The following is a 19,534-nucleotide window of genomic DNA, read 5'->3' on the forward strand; positions in this document are numbered from 1 at the left end:
GGCTGACCTCAAACTCCTGGACTCAAGCAAGGCTCCCACCTTGGCCTCCCAAAGTGCTGGGATTATAGGTGTGAGCTACCATGTCCACCTTTTAAATATTTCATTCAGAACTTTTATGTGTCACTCTTTCAGACACTGATGATACATCAGCGAACAAAACAAATATCCCTGCTCTTGTGACACTCACGTTCTAATATGGGGTGACTGACAATAGACAAAATAAATAAGATAAAATATATAGTATGCTAAATCATGATAAGTGCTGTGGATAAAAAACAAAACAAATAAGGGGGTTAGAAAATGTTGGTGAGGAAGAGTGGTGAAGACTCATGCCTATAATCCTAGCTCTGCAGGAGGCCAGGACAGGAAGATTGCTTGAGGCCAGGAGTTCAAAACCAGCCTGGGCAACATGGTAAGACTCCTTCTCTGCAAACATTTAAAAACTTGCCAGGCAGGCCTGGCACGGTGGCTCACACCTGTAATCCCAGCACTTTGGGAGGCCGAGGTAGGTGGATCACCTGAGGTTAGGAGTTTGAGAACAGCCTGACTAACATAGTAAAACCCTATCTCTACTAAAAATACAAAAATTAGCTGGGTGTGGTGGTGCATGCCTGTAATCCCAGCTATTTGGGAGGCTGAGGCAGGAGAATTGCTTGAACCCAGGAGAAAGTGGTTGTAGTGAGCTGAGATACAGCCACTGCACTCCAGCCTGAGTGACAGAGTGTGACTCCACCTCAAAAGAAAAAAAAAATTGCCACCAATGTGGCACATTCCTGTAACTCCAGCTACTCGAGAGGCTGAGGTGGGAGGATTAGCTGAGCCCAGGAGGTTGAGGTCACAGAGAGCTATGATTGTGCTGCTGCACTCCAGCCTAGGTGACAGAGTGAGACTCTCTCTAAAATAAAAAAATAAATAAATAAATAGAGTGGTAAGAGAAGGCCTCACTGAGGAAGTGACATTCTAGTGAAACCTGCAAAAGGATGAAGAGTATTCCAAGCAGAGAGAACATCAGGTGCAAAGTTCAACGTCCTTGAGGTAAAAGGTGCTTTTTAAAGAAACAGCAAGGCCCTGTGGTTGAAATGAAGTAAAGTAGGGGGTAAGTGATAGGAGATGAGGTTAGGGAGATAGGTTGGTAGGTGGTGAAACTGTGTTTGCAAAAACTGTAACAGTGAGAGAAATCTATCATAACTGACTCCATCTTGCTTCTAACCTCACAAGCTAACTGTCCTGTCCTTGCTCTTTCCTGGGCATAGTATGGGAGGAATTTAAAGTTTAACCGTAAAGCAAGGATGATAATAATCCCTTCCCAAAACTAACCCCCTACTTGTTTGGGGACTGAACCCATCTTTGTAAAACTAAAGCAAGGCCCCAAGGTTAGAATTATCAGAGGGCCTGAATTCTGCTAAGCCATAAGCATAGTTAAGAGATAACCAACCATTGTTCCCTAGCTTGCTTAGTGCTCAGGAGTCATGTAGCTGCAGGTCACAAGATTTGTAACTTCCCCAATTGTTCCTATAGATAATGTCACTGTTATAAAACCAAGGAGTGGTCTTTGTGATATTTTTTTATTTAGTTAGTTTTTGAGACTGAGCCTCTATCGCCCAGGCTGGAGTTCAGTAGTGTGATCTCTGGTCACTACTATTGCCTCCCAGGTTCAAGGAATTCTCCTGCCTTGGCCTCCCAAGTAGCTGGGATTACAGGCATCTGCCACCACACCTGGCTGATTTTTGTATTGTTAGTAGAGATGGAGTTTCACCATGTTGGCCAGACTGGTCTCAAATTCCTGACCTCAAGTGATCCACCCACCTTGGCCTCCCAAAGTGCTGGGATTACAGGTTTGAGCCACTGCGACCCACCTGTGATATTTTTTACTGGTAAACAGACTGAGGCTACTCAGACCTGTGACTTATACCAACAAACTGACTCAACTAGTTCTGGGACCCCACCCAGAAACTGACTCAGCATACAAAGACAGTTCCTACATGCCTATGATTTCATCTCCAACCAGTCAGCCGCATCCATTCCTTAGCCTCTGCCTGCCAAATTATACTTTTAAAACCCTAACCTCAAAGCTCTCCAGGAGGTGGATTTGAAAAATCTCTCCCATCCTTTCACTTGGCTGCCTTACAATAATCAAATCGTTGCTGCAATACCACTGTCTCAGTGTATTGGCTTTTCTGTGCAGTGAGCAAGAAGAGCCCTCTGGCAGCCATGGAAAGGATGTTGGCTTTTTCTCTGAATAATATGAGAAGCCATTAGAAGACTTTGACCAGAGAAATGGCCTAATTTTACTTCACAAGTATACTCTGGCTGCTGAGTAGAAAACAGAGTGAATTGGGGCAACGAAGAAAGCAATGAGGTAAGTTAAGAATTTATTTCAATAATCCATGCAAAAGATGGAAACTGGGACCACGATGGTAGGAGTGCTGATAGTGAGAGGTGTTTAGACTGGATATATTTTGCAAGTAGATATCCAAAACTGAGAAGAATTTAGGCCCAGAGAGGCTGTGGCTTGGCCAATGCAGCCTGTTATTATTGGCAGAGCTGGCAATAGATTGCAGGTCTTCCACCCAATCATATCTTCCCCAATAATCTTACGTGTATAAAAGCTGACATAATTCATCCTCTGAAATCACAATGGAAAATGAAAAATATTACTTAAATGAATGTATCAGGATGCATGATTTAAAACGAAATGAAAATATTTCAAAGTCTCCTTATAGTTTATATTACTTTATCCTAAAGTTCAAACTCATTTGCCTGACATACAGGAAAGGTAAAATTTGATTTTTTTTTTCCTGTTTACCAAAATGGTTAACATTGGACTTGATTCCTTCACTTATTCATGTTTTTTTGGTTTTTGGCTTTCTTAAGATTGCAGTATCACACTGTCACCCAGACTGGAATGCAGTGGCATGACTGTGGCTTTATTCATGTATTTAAAAAATGATTCTTCAGTGCCTATTAAGGTTACAGGACCTGGATATTAGCTGCTACCTGACTCTGCTGAAACCTCACCTTGGCTTTACTCAGGCACTTTTGGTCAGTTATTCCTTTGTAATCCTGTGGCACTGAAACGTATCTGTCATACTTATCACTCTGAATTGCATTTATTTGTTTAACTGTCTGGTTTCCTCATTAAATTAAACTAAACTGAACTATAGCAGTTTAGTTCAGGATTAAGGATTATTTATCTTTGCATTTTCAGAAGCTAGCACAGTGTCTCTCATATTGTAGGTGTTCATTGAAGAGTGATTTGATCAATTTTATTCAGAAGAATCTGTTTGGGACCACTTTCTGCTTTTTCTTTGATCTCATTCTTTTCAAGGTGAGTGATCAATAAAAAAGGATCACTGGAAAGTTACAAAATTTTATTTGATTAATACCAGTCATTAGGTAAACCCTGAGACTTTGATTATTACAATTAAACATATGCCAGGAGAGGCAAAGTCTTAATAGGCAGTGATTTCTTTTTTGTATCTTGTGTATTCCAGTTCCTGGATGAGCTACTAAAAATAAGTCAATTTATTCCTTAATTTACCAAATATTTATTGAGCACCTATTATGTTTGGATTTTCCAAACATTGTTAGTTCATGAGATGCTTTTGGTGGCGTATGGGTATTTACAATTTTTCTTTATTTTACATATATTCGAGTGTAATTCATGGAAACTTTTTCTTAGGAAAATGTTATATTTTATCAAAAGTAAGTTGATTTCCTAGTCAGGCATATTGGCACATGCCTGTAGTCCCAGTTACTTAGGAGGCTGAGGTAGGAGGATTGCTTGAACCCAGGAGTTCCAGGTTGCAGTGAGCTATGATCATATCACTACTGTTCAGCCTAGGCAACAGAGACCACATCTCTAAAAATAAAAATAAAGAATAACAAGTAAATTGATTCGAAGAAAAATGTTACATTAGGCCAGGTGCCGTGGCTCACGCCTCTAATCTGAACACTTTGGGAGGCCGAGGTGGGCAGATCACGAGGTCAGGAGTTCGAGACCAGCCTGGCCAATATGGTGAAACCCCGTCTCTACTAAAAATACAAAAATTAGCTGGGCATGGTGGCACGTGCCTGTAGTCCCAGCTACTCGGGAGGCTGAGGCAGGAGAATTGCTTGAACTTGAGAGGAAGATCGAGCCACTGCACTCTAACCTGAGTGACAGAGCAAGACTCGGTCTCAAAAGGGGGGAAAAACCTCACAAAAATTAGCTGGACGTGTTGGCAGGCGCCTGTAATACCAGCTACGCAGCTGAGGCAGGAGAATTGCTTGAATCTGGGAGGCAGAGGTTGTAGTGAACCAAGATCACGACACTACACTCCAGCGTGGGTGACAGAACGAGACTCCGTCTCAAAAAAAAATGTTACATTAATTTAAAAAAAAAAAGGACCAAAAATAGTGAGAGGTATGTATAAATATTACAAGTTTGAGAAATTATGAATTATGAATTATTATAATTTGAGAAATTATACTATGAATTATGCGACAGCAACCAAGGGACTTCTACCCATTCTCCCTGACCAGCCAAATGGACTGTGTAGGGGCCAAGGTGAAAGTTTCCCCTGGGCCTTCTGAAGGTTCACTGAAAATCACTGACATGAGGCAGATTAATAGGAGAAAAGGCATTCAAATGTATTTGACATGTATACAAGGGGAGAATCACAGTGATTACTCAAGTACCGTGGTTCCGAAGCCTTCATACCATCCTGGCATATGTTATGGGAGGGGGAAGAAGGGGAATTCTGTTGAGGGCATTATTAGGGAGAACGAGTGGATCAGAGAACAGATTAATTTGTACATTGTCTTGTGAAGGGTTCTGTTCAGGTGTGGGTTCATTCTTGGCCTTACAGGGAGGGAAAGAAAAAACAATTATTCCTTTAGATGGATATGGATTGTAGGCGGATAAAGGCTTAGGGAGAGGCTGTGGGGTGTGAAGTAGGGGGAGGTCTGGGAGGCCTGGAGGCTTCTTCAGTTCAGCATGTCAACATGCCATATTTCGGGGTACTGTTTTCTTTCCTTCTTTTTTTTTTTGAGACGGAATTTCGTTCTTGTTGCCCAGGCTGGAGTGTAATGGCGCAATCTCAGCTCATCGCAACCTCTGCCTTCCGGGTTCAAGAGATTCTCCTGCCTCAGCCTCCAAGTAGCTGGGATTACAAGCATGCCCCACCACGCCCGGCTAATTCTGTGTTTTTAGTAGAGACGAAGTTTCTCCATGTTGGTCAGTCTTGTCTCGAACTCCCAACCTTAGGTGAGCTGCCCACCTCAGCCTCCCAAAGTGCTGGGATTACAGGCGTGAGCTACTATGCCCAGCCCAGGGTACTGTTCTATAAGCTCCAACAACTGTGAAGTATGATCGCTAATAATGAAGCTTAGTTTCATAAAGAAATGGCATTTATTTTTAGTTTTAAGGAGAAAAACTTCAACATTCCAGTTCTTCTTTTGTTGTTGATGTTGTTTCTGGTGGCTTTACGTTTGTCTGTCTGAATGACATAAAGCCTCCTTACTAATAGGTCTCATCGGGATCTCTTCCACTCCCCATATTTTCTCTTCTGGTTTTCTTCTTTTCACAGCCTCTTTTGTTTTCTTTTATAATCATCATCCTCCTTATCATCAACAAGAACAGGATTGAAGAGACAGAATGTGGTTGAGTTTGTATTTACAAGTAGAGGAGACTGGTCTTCTACCATCTCCTTAAATTTTCACCTAAGTGTTTTTATAGTGAAAGGATTATCAAAACATATAATTTTAGGTACCAACCAAAAACTTGTAAGTGCTCTATGGCTAATCCTGTTTTACTTACCCAAAACCATTGTCTTGTTTAAAATGAAAGGTGATGCTGACTAAAGTTACACAGCATTTTTAAGGTCTAACAAACTTTGAAACTTAGCTCTCTAAGTATATTTGGAATACAGAAAACTTTAGAATACACAAATGTCACTTGGTTCAAAGTGTATTTTTCCCATTGGGTTTATTCCAAATCCTACTATACCTATCTGAAATAATTATTTAACTATTTAATGAAATATTTGGCATCCTAACAATTGCTCAGATTTGATTGCAAGGCGGTTATCTCTAGTCAGATTCTTTTAAGACACTAATACAATGAAATACATATCTCTATCAGATGTATTTCTTTCTCTTTTTTTTTTCTTTTTGAGGCAGGGTCTCACTGTGGAGTGCAGTGGCGTGATCTCGACTCACTGCAACCTCCGCCTCCTGGGTTCAAACGATTCTCCTGCCTCAGCCTCCCAAGTAGTTCGGACTACAGGTGCGTGCCACTTGGCCAGGCTAAGTTTTTGCATTTTTAGTACAGACAGGGTTTCACTGTGTTAGCCAGGATGGTCTCAATCTCCTGACCTCATGATCAGCTCACCTTGACCTCCCAAAGTGCTGGGATTACATCCATAAGCCACCGCTCCTGGTCCATCAGATGTATTTCTGCCTATTTTGCATCTCTTAAAATATCAACTAGATAATGTTAAATAAAAGTGCCATAATTTCTCCTATTTTAGTTTCAGCTGCATAATTTTACAATTTAAAAGGTTGGTCAATAGAAACTAACATGATATAAAACCAAAACTAATTTTATTTCATTTAGCATTTATTGATCATACTTTGAGCTGTTTAAATCCTTTTTGCTTCAACCTCCTATAAAGTCATTTACACATTGAAAATAGAAATTGATATATAAGAAGGAGATACCTAGAGAACTACTAAGACATCATTTAGAGCTCATTTTTTTTCTCATTACATCTCCTGGAATGTTAGTGAATGACTTTTATATGCCATAGGATGCTAGAAAGAATTTGAGATACAAGGCTCCTTGCTGCGTATTCACTGTAAAAGCAGTGAAGCCCAAATAATGCTCCAAAAAACAAATGGATGGGACATGCATTTTTCATGGAATGTTTTTTCCCTGTTGAATCTACTCACAGTTTCTTTATTGACAGCCTACAGAAGAGTTTATTCACAATTAATGTGCATGCAAATCATCCAGGAAACTTCTTAAACTGCGGATTCTATATAGTAGGTCTATGGTAAGGTCTGAGATTCTGCTTTTCAAATACGTTCCCAGGTGAAGCTTTTATCACTAATACGGGAACCACTCTTTGAGTAGCAAAGATCTAGAAAAGGTTGTTCAATATGTGTTGTCTGAGGACTACCTACATCTGAATTAGCTGAGGTGCTCGTTAGAATGCAGATCCTCTGTCCCTAAACTGTTTTTACAGAGTTGAAATCTGTATACGTACCCTTTACTCCTGTGAATAAGTATTTTATATAATCATTGCAGGTTATTTTTCCATACACTAAATTAAAAACAATGACAACTTTGCATTAAGTAGCCTGCAGTTCTGTACTTTTCCTAGGGGCAGAAAGACGTTGAGTAGATATTAGAAAAGTAGGATAAAAGGTAATAGTTGTTAGGCTTACTTGAAAATTCTGTCTGGTATGTGGATCACGGAAATGTGCATGTTAACATTTTAGGTGCTCCAACTCTTTAGAGTCTGCTAAAGAGTTGAATGAAAAAAAACAAAAAAAAATCCCCAACCCTTATCCTTCAGTCTTTTATCTTAGATTGTCCCCATAGTTCTCTTTTGAAACTACTCATCTTTATACTCTACTAACCCAAAATATGTCTTGCCTTAGAGTATGATGTAAGATCAACTTGAAGGCAATGAACTTCTTCCTGTTGATGTTTTTCCCTCATTTTTCTTTCTGCCTCTCTTCTGCGTATTCTTCAATACCCAGCTCTGGTATCCCCCTCTCCTGATTTTCCTTAAGAATGCTAAAAAGTGTTAAAAAGTATTTAAGTCAGGTGCAGGGGCTCATGCCTGTAATCCCAGAACTTCGATAGACTGAAGAGGGAGGAAGGCTTGAGCCCAGCAGTTCAAGACCAGCCTGGGCAACATAGTGATAACCCATCTCTACAATAACAATAAAAAATTAGCCAGGCATGGTGACATGCCTGTGGTCCCAGCTACTTGGGAGGTGGAGGTGGGAGGATTGCTTGAGCACAGGAGTTTGAGTTTATAGTTAGCTATGATTGGGCCACTGCACTCTAGCCTGGATGACAGAGTGAGAAAAGTATTTAAAATGTTCATCAACTTTGACTCAATTTCACTTAAAGGATATATCCTTAAGAATCAATTTGACAAGTTATCATTTTATAGTTCATAAGTGTGATGACTGGGTTTTTATGCTCTTGTGTGTGATGCGCCTCCCTCAAACCTTGTCATGATGTTGGCACATTACCCATCTGATGTTAAAAAAGAATCAACTGGACAAGGAAACAAAGATATTCAAAGTAATGGTATCTATAATACAGATTGGAAACTGTCTTTGTAGGTTCTTGGATAGGCAGTAAGCAGAATAAATTAGCGTATGCCTTTCCATTAACATACTATGCAGGCAGGCTGGATGCGGGGGCTCACGCCTGTAATCCCAACACTTTGGGAGGCCGAGGTGGCCAGATCATGAGGTCAGGAGATCGAGACCATCCTGGCTAACACAGTGAAACCCCATCTCTACTAAAAAAACAAAAAAATTAGCCAGTCGTGGTGACAGGCACCTATAGTCCCAGCTACTCGGGAGGCTGAGGCAGGAGAATCCCACTTGAACCTGGGAGGCGAACCTGCAGTGAGCCGAGATTGTACCACTGCACTCCAGCCTGGGCTACAGAGTGAGATTCCATCCAAAAACAAACAAACAAACAAAAAAACTACGCAGGCAGTAAAAACAAAGATATAGATTCACATTTCTTGTCACTGAATGGTGTTGTCAATATTTTGTTGAAAGAGGATTTACAGGGCATTACATTAATAATAATTCTAATATTAAAAATAAACGCCATATTTAGTTCACTGATGTGGTCTAAGTGCTTAGAATGGAAAGCTCAATAAATATTTGCTAGGTGAATGAATATGTGGAGTGCTTTATATGCCCCAGGTATTGTTGTAAGAACTGTACTTTTATCTTCTAATTTGTCTTTACAGTACTCCACAGAGGTAGGTCCCATTACCCATATATTATAGATGAGGAAACTGATGCTCAGAGAGATTAAGTAGGTTGCCTAAGATCATAAAGATAGTAAGTCATAAGACTTGATTTTGAATGATCTGATTCAAAGCCCAAGTTTTCACAGATTTTTGTTTTCTATTATTTTTATATAAGTTGTATATAAAATGTCCATAGCAAGTTATTAGGTTGGTGCAAAAGTAATTGCAGTTTTTGCCGTTAAAAGTAATAACACTGGTTAATTGTGACCCAAGTGGTCAGATTACAGGGGCTGGGTTTCTTTTTTCCTCTTTTTTATATATGTTTTCATGTTTCCAAAATGAACATGAGTTCTTTCTGTAATAAAATACCTACATTAAAAAGAACATTTTTGGTTAGTTTCACCACCAGTGACAAAAAGGCGTTTATGGGATTTTTCTTTCTGGAAAGAATGAATCATTCCCTTGCCATGCTATCTCAAAACACTGTTCCACATCTATTTTCTGCTCTTTTTACTCGCTTATGGTAATGATTGTTTCAATGCTGTTCTCTACAACTTGACTAAGTTGGAGAATGTATTTTATTTATCTTTGTATTTTTAGGGCTAATACAATGCCTGGAGCATCAGAAATATATATCCAAAGAGATTTATTTAATTGAAAAAGAATCTTCAAATAGTAAAATCAGTGTTTGTCGTTCCATTTTTCTTTGCTCCATTCCTTGTGCTGTAAAATATTATGTGTTTGTTCCCAGGTTCTGCCAAGGCAGAGCCGATCTCCGCTGCCCTTTATCTCCTACCGCTAAGAGCAGTAGCCAGTAAGTGTAAAAAATCAAAACAAAGCACTTTCCTATCTCCCCAATGGAGTAAAAGCAGTGAAGCCCAAATAATGCTTAGTTACCAAAAGCCACGCCAGGTGGCTAATCGAAAGGGTATTGATTTTAGCCAGTAAATAGCCATTAATATAGTTGGAACCTGGGTTGAATATGCAGCTTGGTAATTAGCTAATAAAGCAAACAAGGGCAGGAGAGAACGTGGCGCAGTTGGATAAGCAGCAGCCCATCATCCAGGAAGCTCGCCTATGTCTAATACCTTCTCATACGAAGGACTCAGGTTACCTTCAGGACTTTCCAGCCATTAAATAAGGATAAAAAAAAAAAAAAAACGAGAATATGAGATATAACTAAAAGCAGTTGTAAATGTTTTGCAAATATTACATGCAATAGTAATGTTTCCTGAAGACAGATGTTGCAATTTAATAATCTTAAGTGAGGAAGTTTAATAACTATTTTAGATCATCGGGATAATGTTTAGTTGTTCTAGGATAATTATTAAACAATTCTTAGTTTGTTAAATCATCTGATATTCCAAACAAATCCATAGCTTGGTTACTTCTCATATTATCCTGCAACAGCTCAAGGACATGGTAAAGTGGTAGAGACCAGTCAGCAAAAGAGAGAAAGGAAGAAGAAAATCAGGGATAAAGGGTCAGAGAGCTAAGGAAACAGATTAAAATCAAAGGACTTAGATCAGAGATGGTAAATTTGAAGACTAGATGTGAGCTTTAGCATCCAAATGCATTATAACAGACCTGCACTATTTTTTGTTCTTGTTTTGTTGCCTTTTTAAGGTTTGACTGCTAATAATTTCTTAAAGTCAAAAAAGTATCTTACACTAAAATCCCAGATTTCCAGTTTATTTTGAAAATTCAGAGTGTTTAGTAACACTGGGCTTAATTCTCCCATGACAACAATGGACAAAAGCTTTGTACAGGCTGCTACTTTTATTTACGCTAAAAATTTTGATTATGAACATCTTAAAGCTTATTGTAAATTAGAAAGAAAAATATCTATTCATCTACCTCTAAATTCAATAACTTAATACATTGCTATATTTATTAAGAACAGTTTCCTATATAACGCTAGTATGAACACACTGAAAACAAAACCTGTAATTTCCTAATGCCATGTTTACTCGGTTCATATTCAGATTTCCTCATTGTTCCTAAAATGTCATTTATATTCATTTTATTTTTTGTTTGTTTGCTTTTCTGAATACAGGCTCTTGCCTGTCACTCAGTCTGGAGTGCAGTGGTGTAATCCTGCCTCACTATAACCTCAAGCTCCTGGGCTAAAGTGATCCTCCAGCCTCAGCCTCCTGCGGAGCTGGGATTACAGGTGCATACCACCAGAACTGGCTAATTTTTTTTATTTTACTTTTTGTAGAGACAGAGTCTCACTGTGTTGCTCAGGATCTTCTTGCTTTGATCTCCCAAAGTGCTGGGATGATAGGAATGAGCCACCATGCCTGACCTGCATTTATCTTCTTTTCAAGCCATTATTCAATTAAAACACATGCTTTATATTTGATTATGTCACTTAAGTCACTTTTACTTCAGATCAGACCCTCTCTCCCTTTTCTTTTCTTCTGTGACAATGTTGTTGAAGAGGAATCAGTTGTCTTGTTGACTAGAATTTATACCTAAGGGGTTAACTCAGGTTAAGTATTTGGGGCAAAAATCATCTAGAAGTGATGGTGCAGACTTTACATTACATGCCATAAAGAGGTGGGTACTTTCTGGTTTTCCTAGCTGGTCACAAAAGGTTTGATACCAGGTTAAGGTCAAGAGCCAACCCCTGTGGATGTGGCATGCTTTCTCCAATTTGCCACAGACCCCACTACTGCTTATTTGTTTTACCATAGCCTGATGAACTCACTTTACCTTACCTGTGAGGCATATGTGAAATCTGACCTAACATATATCACATACTACAGTCTGGGTGTGTAATAAAAGCATATACTCCTTGTATTCGTTTGTTTTCATACTACTGTAAAGAACTGCCCGAGTCTGGGTACCTTATAAAGGCAAGAGGTTTAATTGACTCACTGTTCAGCATGGCCAGGGAGGCCTCGGGAAACTTACAATCCCGGCAGAAGGTGAAGGGGAAGCAAGACACCTTCTTCACAAGACAGCAGGAAGAAGTGCCCATCAAAGAGGGAAGTGCCCTTTATAAAACCATCAGATCTCATGAGAACTCACTCACTGTCATGAGAACAGCATGGGGGGAACTGTCCGCACGATTCAATTACCTTCACCTGGTCTCTCCCTTAACACATGGGAATTATAATTCAAAATGAGATTTGGGTAGGGATACAAAGCCTAACCATATCACTCCTGTATCCCTTAGACAATAGAATAGTGCCTGGTACACAAGTGGTGCTCAGTAAGTACTCATTGAATGACTGATGTTAGAAACATCTAAATTAGACACACCTGGAAGGAAATAGGATGTGAGGAAGATTTTGCAACTCATGTTCCTGAACTACATGTAGCCCAGAGAAGCCTTTTGTCCTTATAGAGAGAGAGCAAACTGAAGAGGCTGGCAGCTCTAGGGAATGGTTTTTTTCTTTGAACTGGAAAGAAAGGTACGATCCCAGTGGATAAATTTAAAAAAAAAAAAAAGAGGAAGAATAAATTTAAGATTCTGTGGCAGTCAAAGGTTTTTGTTATGAAGGGCCTGATGCAGATTGGGCTTTCTAGAGCAGATAGTGAGATGGAATATGACATGCAGGTGATTTATTAGGATTAATACATCTAAAACGAAGAGGGCAGAAGCAGAATCGGGCAGAGGGAGAAATTGGATTGTGATGCAGTCTCAATCTACTCCTCAGGGAGTTCTAGAGCATATAAGGCCCATCAGAGTTATTTTCCAATTATCTGGCTGAGTCTCATACCCCAGCCTCATTCAGTCACAGGATAAGAACTAACTCAGCAAAGGAATGACCTTGACTGAGGCAGCTTTCAGCGGTCCAGACAAATTCTGAAGGAGCTGGCTGCTGAAAACCACTTACTGAAGATGCTTCCAGGAGCTGGAGAAATAAGTTCTGCTTGAAAGAGGAACTGAGTGGTATAGCTATCTGTTTGCCTCGGAACCCACATTTAAAATTCTGCTCTTATCTCTAAATGAGGGCTGTGGAAATAGTTACTGAAGTATTCTTTTGCTAAGAATTAGTTGACTAATTGTAAACATTCAAATTATACTATAATTTTTTTCAACTTTGTTTTAGTATTTCTTTAATTGTTAGGAGTCTCAAAAAGTAAAAAATAAAACGGTCCAGGCATCTCTCAAATTTTACAAGACTCTGGTATTGCCTGAATGTCCCACAGGATACAAAATTGAGCCCATTTACATGGTTGTAAATTGCTGTGGCATTCTGAATTAAAAACATCCTACAAATGTCAATGATGTACTGAAGATCTAGCTCTGGAAAGATAGATTGGCATTAGTGCCAAAGGGAAATAAATGGAGAAAGCTGTATTAGTTTCCTATTGCTGTTATAACAAATTGCCACAAACTTGGTTGTTAAAGCAACGGAAATGTATTGTTGACAGTTCTGGAGGCCTGAAGTTGAAAATCAGCATCACTAGACTGAAATCAAGGGGTCAGCAGGGCTGCACTCCTTCTGGAGACTCTAGGGAGAATCCATTCTGTGTTTCTTCCAGTTTCTGGTGGCTGCAGGCCTTTCTTGGCTTGCGTTTGCATTACTACAGTCTCTGTATTCATGATCACTCTGTCTTCTATTCTGCTGTGTGCATACAATCTTCCTATTACTTTTGTCTTTTAAGGATATGTATGATTGCATTTAGGGCCCACACCCATAATTCAGAGTAATCTCTCCATTTCAAGATACTTAATCATATCTACAACTCTCCCCCTCTCCCCACTGCTGGGCCCAATAAGGTAAAATTGACAGGTTCCACGGATCAGAATGTGAATAACTTTGAGGAGGCCATTATTCAGTCTACCACAGTGTAGCTTCTCAGTCTTTGCTTTAGCTCTCATTAGGCTGCAGACTATTTGCTTTCTACCTATTACAACAGCAGGAATCAAAAGGACACCCTATGTAAAGTGACAGGATACCCTATATCCAGGGTGGGCCTCATGATGAAAAAACTAGAATTTCAACCTCCAGCACTTTGAGACCCACTTTAGGAAGGCCACGTTTGTGAGGGCAGGACATTTGCTGTATTTCAATACTATAAGAGGACCAGGTTGACAGTGAAGAACACAATAAAAATTGCCTTCTACCACATTTGACTATTGAAAGATATTTTTTTAGAATACACATTACTCTAGATTTACTAGAAAAAAAGTTTCTAGATGCCCTGACACCAGTTTCTAGCTATTTCTCACATGTCAAGTTACTTCATTCTCAGAAACTTAGGCTAAGAGTTAGGCAGGAAGGGAACAGGATTATTTATTTACAGCGTGGTCTAGAGAATTTTAAAATAATAGACTTCCCATTAAATTGTAAAATTTCTCCTTGATGGATGTTACATTTAACCATTCTCTCGTTTTACTTTATGCCTCCCTAAAGAGCTCTTTCAAAAATGAACTTTAATTTGTAACTGAAGGATAACAGAACAAAGATTCTCTGCTTTCCTGTCTTCCATTTTCAGGCTTTATGTGATGATTTTGCTGATAGAGGAGGAATGAAGGAGATTTGCTTTTCAGGCCAAGGAACAGCACCTGTTACCCTCTGGTCTATGCTCCCTGTGTGTAAAACACTTTCCTCTTGGCTTAGCAGAAATTAGGTCAATGCCTACATGTTTCAAGGCTAAGATACAACATCCTCACTTTAGAGCTAATGATGTAAAGATGTAAATCCTGTCTGTTGGTATTGTTGTGCTGTTTTTGCTATTCAAATTCATTCATTTTCTTTTTTTAAAATCGTGTTATAACATTATAAACAGTGGTCAAGTTTATTTTAAGCATTTACTGCTAAGATTTAAGCCATTTCCAGGTTATATAAAATGTATTCAAATTTGGGACTGACACATCTCCAGTTTCTTGGGTTATTTACCGTTGGTTCAGTTACCTCTTTCACTAGGATGATAACTAAGCTTTACTCTGAAAAGCTCAATTCTTTATTTTGTTTTAGTTCCCACATCAGAACTTAATACTTACTCATGTTCTCTGCATGAGTTTCTTGGGACATTTCTGCTTACCCACACTTTCCTGCTGTTATTAAATAGGAGGCTATGTTCCAGAGACAACATTACTGAGTGTATATCATCAACATTTATAGAAGCTTGTTTTCAGTGCTGCCCTGTCCCAGGGATAAAGCGGATTCCTCTTTAGGGAAGGAATACATATTTCCTTTACCCTCAGGACCTTTAAATCTAAGTAAGTTTCTTGGTGCCACTTTATATTGATGCTTTAGACATTTATTTCAAGAATACATTCCCAGTTCTTATAAAGCAGAAATAAAACATAAAGTACCCATTTAAAAATATATTTAGTATTTTTATTTCATCTTTTCAAGGATCATATATTTTCACTTCATTCTTGATCCTAACTCTTTGAGAATCACTGACATGGAAAGATTTTCTGTTGGATATTTTGAGATGTCTATAACTCTGCTGTTAAGAATTCATGTATCAAGTAGGTGGAGATCTACCAAATGCGTGTTCTTTTCTCAAGCTCCCAAAGTGATTGGTCTGATGCTGCCCAAGGATTTAAGATTTTCTTGGACAGCAATGTTAATCTTTTAGATACTTTATGTTAGTTTTGTTTATTGGTAAGTAGTAAACTTGTAGTCTTTAATTTTTGGTTAATTTCTTACTGTTTGCAACTATTGTTAACAATGGATATGATTATGTTAGATTCATATATAACATAACTTTCTAATTCATGTAAACTACTTAAACTGTACCCAAATTAAAGAATATAATGAAAAAAATACGTGAACATGCAAAGCTTCAGAACAAAGTGTTTTGTCAGGATATGCTTGTGGTTTACGGAAGAGAACTGACATTGGTAATAGTTCTATTGGCAACTTATATACCAGGCATTTTACATATATTATCCCACTCAATCCCGGTTTGGCCATCTGCTAGGTGTGTTGTCTTCAGCATATTACTTAACAATTTTTTACCTTAATTTCCCCATTTGGTGGAATGAAACAAAAGAAAAAAACCCAGAAAAATGAAATACTTGCATAGTTATGCTGAGGATTAAAGATTACATCACTTTGTGAAGAGTAGTGCCTGAGATAAAGTAAACACTATATGAATGTTTGATATTAACATCCTTCACTGATAAGGATACTGACGTTTTGGAAAGCCAGAGGACAAGACCATGATTGAAGAACTTGTAAGATACGACTTGAGGTCTATACCAAGCAGTTTCTCATTTTAGTCTTGGCTCCGTGTTTAGCTAATATTGTAATACCACTGAGCTTTGGTTTCGTTTTTTATAAACTGAAAGTGTGGGGTTAACATTTATAGTCCTGTTCAATTCTAGTATTCCATACATTTTACTTCGAGCTTTGGTAACCAATGAACACTTACCTGGCTATGGGGAAAATTTGTTTTTCTCTAGAAATGGGCAAAGACTAAAACAGTTGGCTCTAGACATGTGGTGGTCATTAAAAGTACATGGTAGACTCATCACTGGAAGGTGCCCACATAGTGGGAAAAGGTCAATCCCAGAAGCTGCGTTTAAGATGTCTTAGTAGCAGGTAGCCTACTCTCCAAGTCTGGGAGGGAAAAAACTTCTTGCTCATTTTGTTACACTAGGATATAGGTGACAACCTAAATTCATCTGACAACACTACAAAAACAAGGTAAATGAATGGTGTACCAACTTAGGCTTCTGTAAGACACGAATGGGTGAAAAAGGAAAAGCTTTTCAGATTTTTGTGGCCATATGAGGATGAAAACCTATGACTGTGCTTGAGTTGTCTTAGGCACAGGAGAAAGGAGTTAGGTGGCACCAAAGTTATTTGACACCAGAAATCTGAAAGACAGTAAACATAATTTCATTCCAAATGCTGAGTCATGTTTATGGGGAAGAAGAGAAACACTTAAGACTCTCACTTCCCTGAGGTCTTGGTCTTCACTAGATTGCCTTCTGCTGAAATAATTACTTCGTGTTTTAAAATTGGGTTATGGTCATTGTTTCCTTTCTCATACCCCTACTTAGTCTTCCTACACTATTAGTTTTAAATCAGTGTATTTGTTTCATTTGGTTTTAATACTATAAGCAAAAAAGAAGCAGTAGCAAGTGTTTGTTGAGAAGGGAAGGTTTTTGTTTTTTTTAATATTGTCTGTGGAGCTAGCATAGTAATTATTGAGAGCAATTCCGAGATTAATGATTATCTCCCACTTCCCCATGAAAGTATCTTAATAATGAAAAGAAAATGCTTAGGCATATAGGAAATTGTGTTCCTGTTAGATACTCTAATCAGCAATCAAACCCTTTCAGTGGAATTCTTGTTATGTTAGGAGCAAGACAGAGGGCTAGGGATAGGGAGGCAGAAAGCTACTTAGATACTCATAAAAAGAATTGTCAAAAAAAGGCTTTAAAGTGCTATGTATTAGGCAAGAAAGAAAAATTTGTTTTTATATTTTATTCTCTTCAGAAAAGATTCATGGAACAAATAGGGCATAGTATTTTATTTTATAAGTGTCTGTGAAATCTTTTTATTTTCCTTTTCTTTTCAAGATAGAGTCTCGCCCTGTCGCCCAGACTGGAGTGCAGTGGCGTGATCTCAGCTCACTGCAACCTCTGCCTCCCGGGTTCAAGCAATTCTCCCATCTCAGCCTCCCGAGTAGCTGGGACTACAGGCGTGTTCCACCAGACCTGGCTAGTTTTTGTATTTTTTAGTAGAGACGAGGTTTCACCATGTTGGCCAGGTTGGTCTTGAACTCCTGATCTCAGGTAATCCTCCTGCCTTGGCCTGCCAAAGTGCTGGGATTACAGGTGTGAGCTAACGTGCCCGGCCAGTGTCTGTAAAATCTTAAAATAATGATCATAAACCTCTACATTTTGAAATTAATGTTCATTAAATTTTTTTTTTAATTTCCATTTTTATTTTAGATTCAGGGGCTACATGTGCAGGTTTGTTTCAAGGGTAAATTGTGTGGTGCTGAGATTTGGGCTTCTATTGATTCCATCATCCACATACTGAATGTAGTACCCAATAGGAAGTTTTTCAGCCCCTGTACCCCTCCCTCCTTTTGGATTCCCCAGTGCCTATTATTCCCATTTCTATGTCTGAGTGAAACCATGATTTAGCTCACACTTACAAGTGAGAACATGTGATACTTGGTTTTCTGTTCCTACATTTGTTTGCGTGGGATAACAGCCTGCAGCTGCATCCATGTTGCTGCAGCTGCATCCATGTTGCTGCAAAGTGATTTTGTTCTTTTTTAGGGCTGTGCATTTTTAAGAATTAACAACTTTGAAAATATGCTCTAAATAACTTATGCTCTAATTGCAAGTCAGCAATGTTTTATTGGAGAAAATTATCTACTATACAACAGTTTCCTATTTATTTTATTCAAGTCAATAGTTGAGATTAGATGTGTGTGAAGAGTGGGGGAGTGGGAACTATAGAGCAGAGGTACACGGTCTTGAAAAAGAAGATTCAGAGTAAATTGTGTGCTGATCAGGTGAAGCTTCCTTCCTTGTCTGTGCCCCTTGACCCCACTCCCATGCACACCTTTTTCCTTCTGCGTCCTTTCTGAATCCCACCAGATGCCAACATCCTTCTGCTGTCCTTTGGTTGCTCTGGGCCCCAAATTTGGCAAGAGGAATCATGTCCAATGCTTCTGACTTTTCTCTATCTCCAACTATGTCCTACCTCCTATTCTCTACCTCCTCCTGTATCCAAATCAGACTCAGGGGCTGATGGTCATGGGTTATTGATATAAGAACTGAATCTTACATCAGTTCTTGGCTTGTTAGTGAAACCGCCTTTGCAAAATTATGACCTAGACAGTGAAAGAGATCTGACTTAACCGACTCCATCTTGCTTCTAACCTACAAACTGTCCTTGTTCATTCCTGGGCGTAGGCTGAACTAACTTTGGGAGAAACTTAGTTTACAGTTTACAGTTTTAATAAAGATGGTAACAGCCCTTTCCCAAAGCAGACCTCCCTCTTGTCTGGGGACTAGATTGCCTTTGTAGGACTGACAGCCACAAAAGATTAGAAACTATGGTTTAGGAGTCATTCTGACCCTCCCTAAACTGCTTCTAAGATCAGTGCTTGAGGTATTTTGCAGACCCTGCACTTGACAGATAAGCTGGTACCACCTAGATTAATAAACTGACTCCTCTGATCTTGTGGCCCTCCACCCAGGAACTGACTTAGTGCAAAAAGACAGCTCCAACTCCCTATGATTTCATTCCTGACCAATCAGCACTCCTGGCTCATTGGCTTCCCCCAGCCCACCAAGTTGTCCTTAAAAAATCTGCTCCATGAATGCTCAGGAGTCTGATTTGAGTAATAATAAAACTGATCTCCTGCACAGCTGGCTTTGCGTGAATAACTCTTGCAATTCCCTTGTCTTGATGAATCGGCTCTGTCTAGGCAGCGGGCAAGATGAACTCCTCAGGTGGTTACACTAGCTAGCAGTGTGAGTAGGACTAGTGGGGAAAATAATCAGGTGACATCGCATGGATTGGACCAGATCGCTTACCTCAGCATTCATTTCAAATCAAGAAACACGTAAACATCAGTTATATTCAGGC

General features: G+C 39.1%; 1 protein-coding gene and 1 non-coding gene across 2 annotated transcripts in view; both read left to right on the forward strand.

Annotated features, from left to right (window-relative positions):
- The window catches only part of LOC112617063 (glycerol-3-phosphate dehydrogenase, mitochondrial), a 247,956-nt gene that overhangs the window by 77,924 nt on the left and 150,498 nt on the right, over positions 1-19,534 (forward strand). The gene's annotated exons all lie outside the window — the stretch shown is intronic.
- On the forward strand, positions 8,160-8,263 carry LOC112617069. Its single transcript, XR_003117841.1, has one exon. It is a non-coding gene; the product is annotated as a small nucleolar RNA U13 (small nucleolar RNA).

The sequence above is a fragment of the Theropithecus gelada genome, unplaced genomic scaffold (assembly GCF_003255815.1).
Source record: "Theropithecus gelada isolate Dixy unplaced genomic scaffold, Tgel_1.0 HiC_scaffold_15875, whole genome shotgun sequence".
Classification (NCBI taxonomy): Eukaryota; Metazoa; Chordata; class Mammalia; order Primates; family Cercopithecidae; genus Theropithecus; species Theropithecus gelada.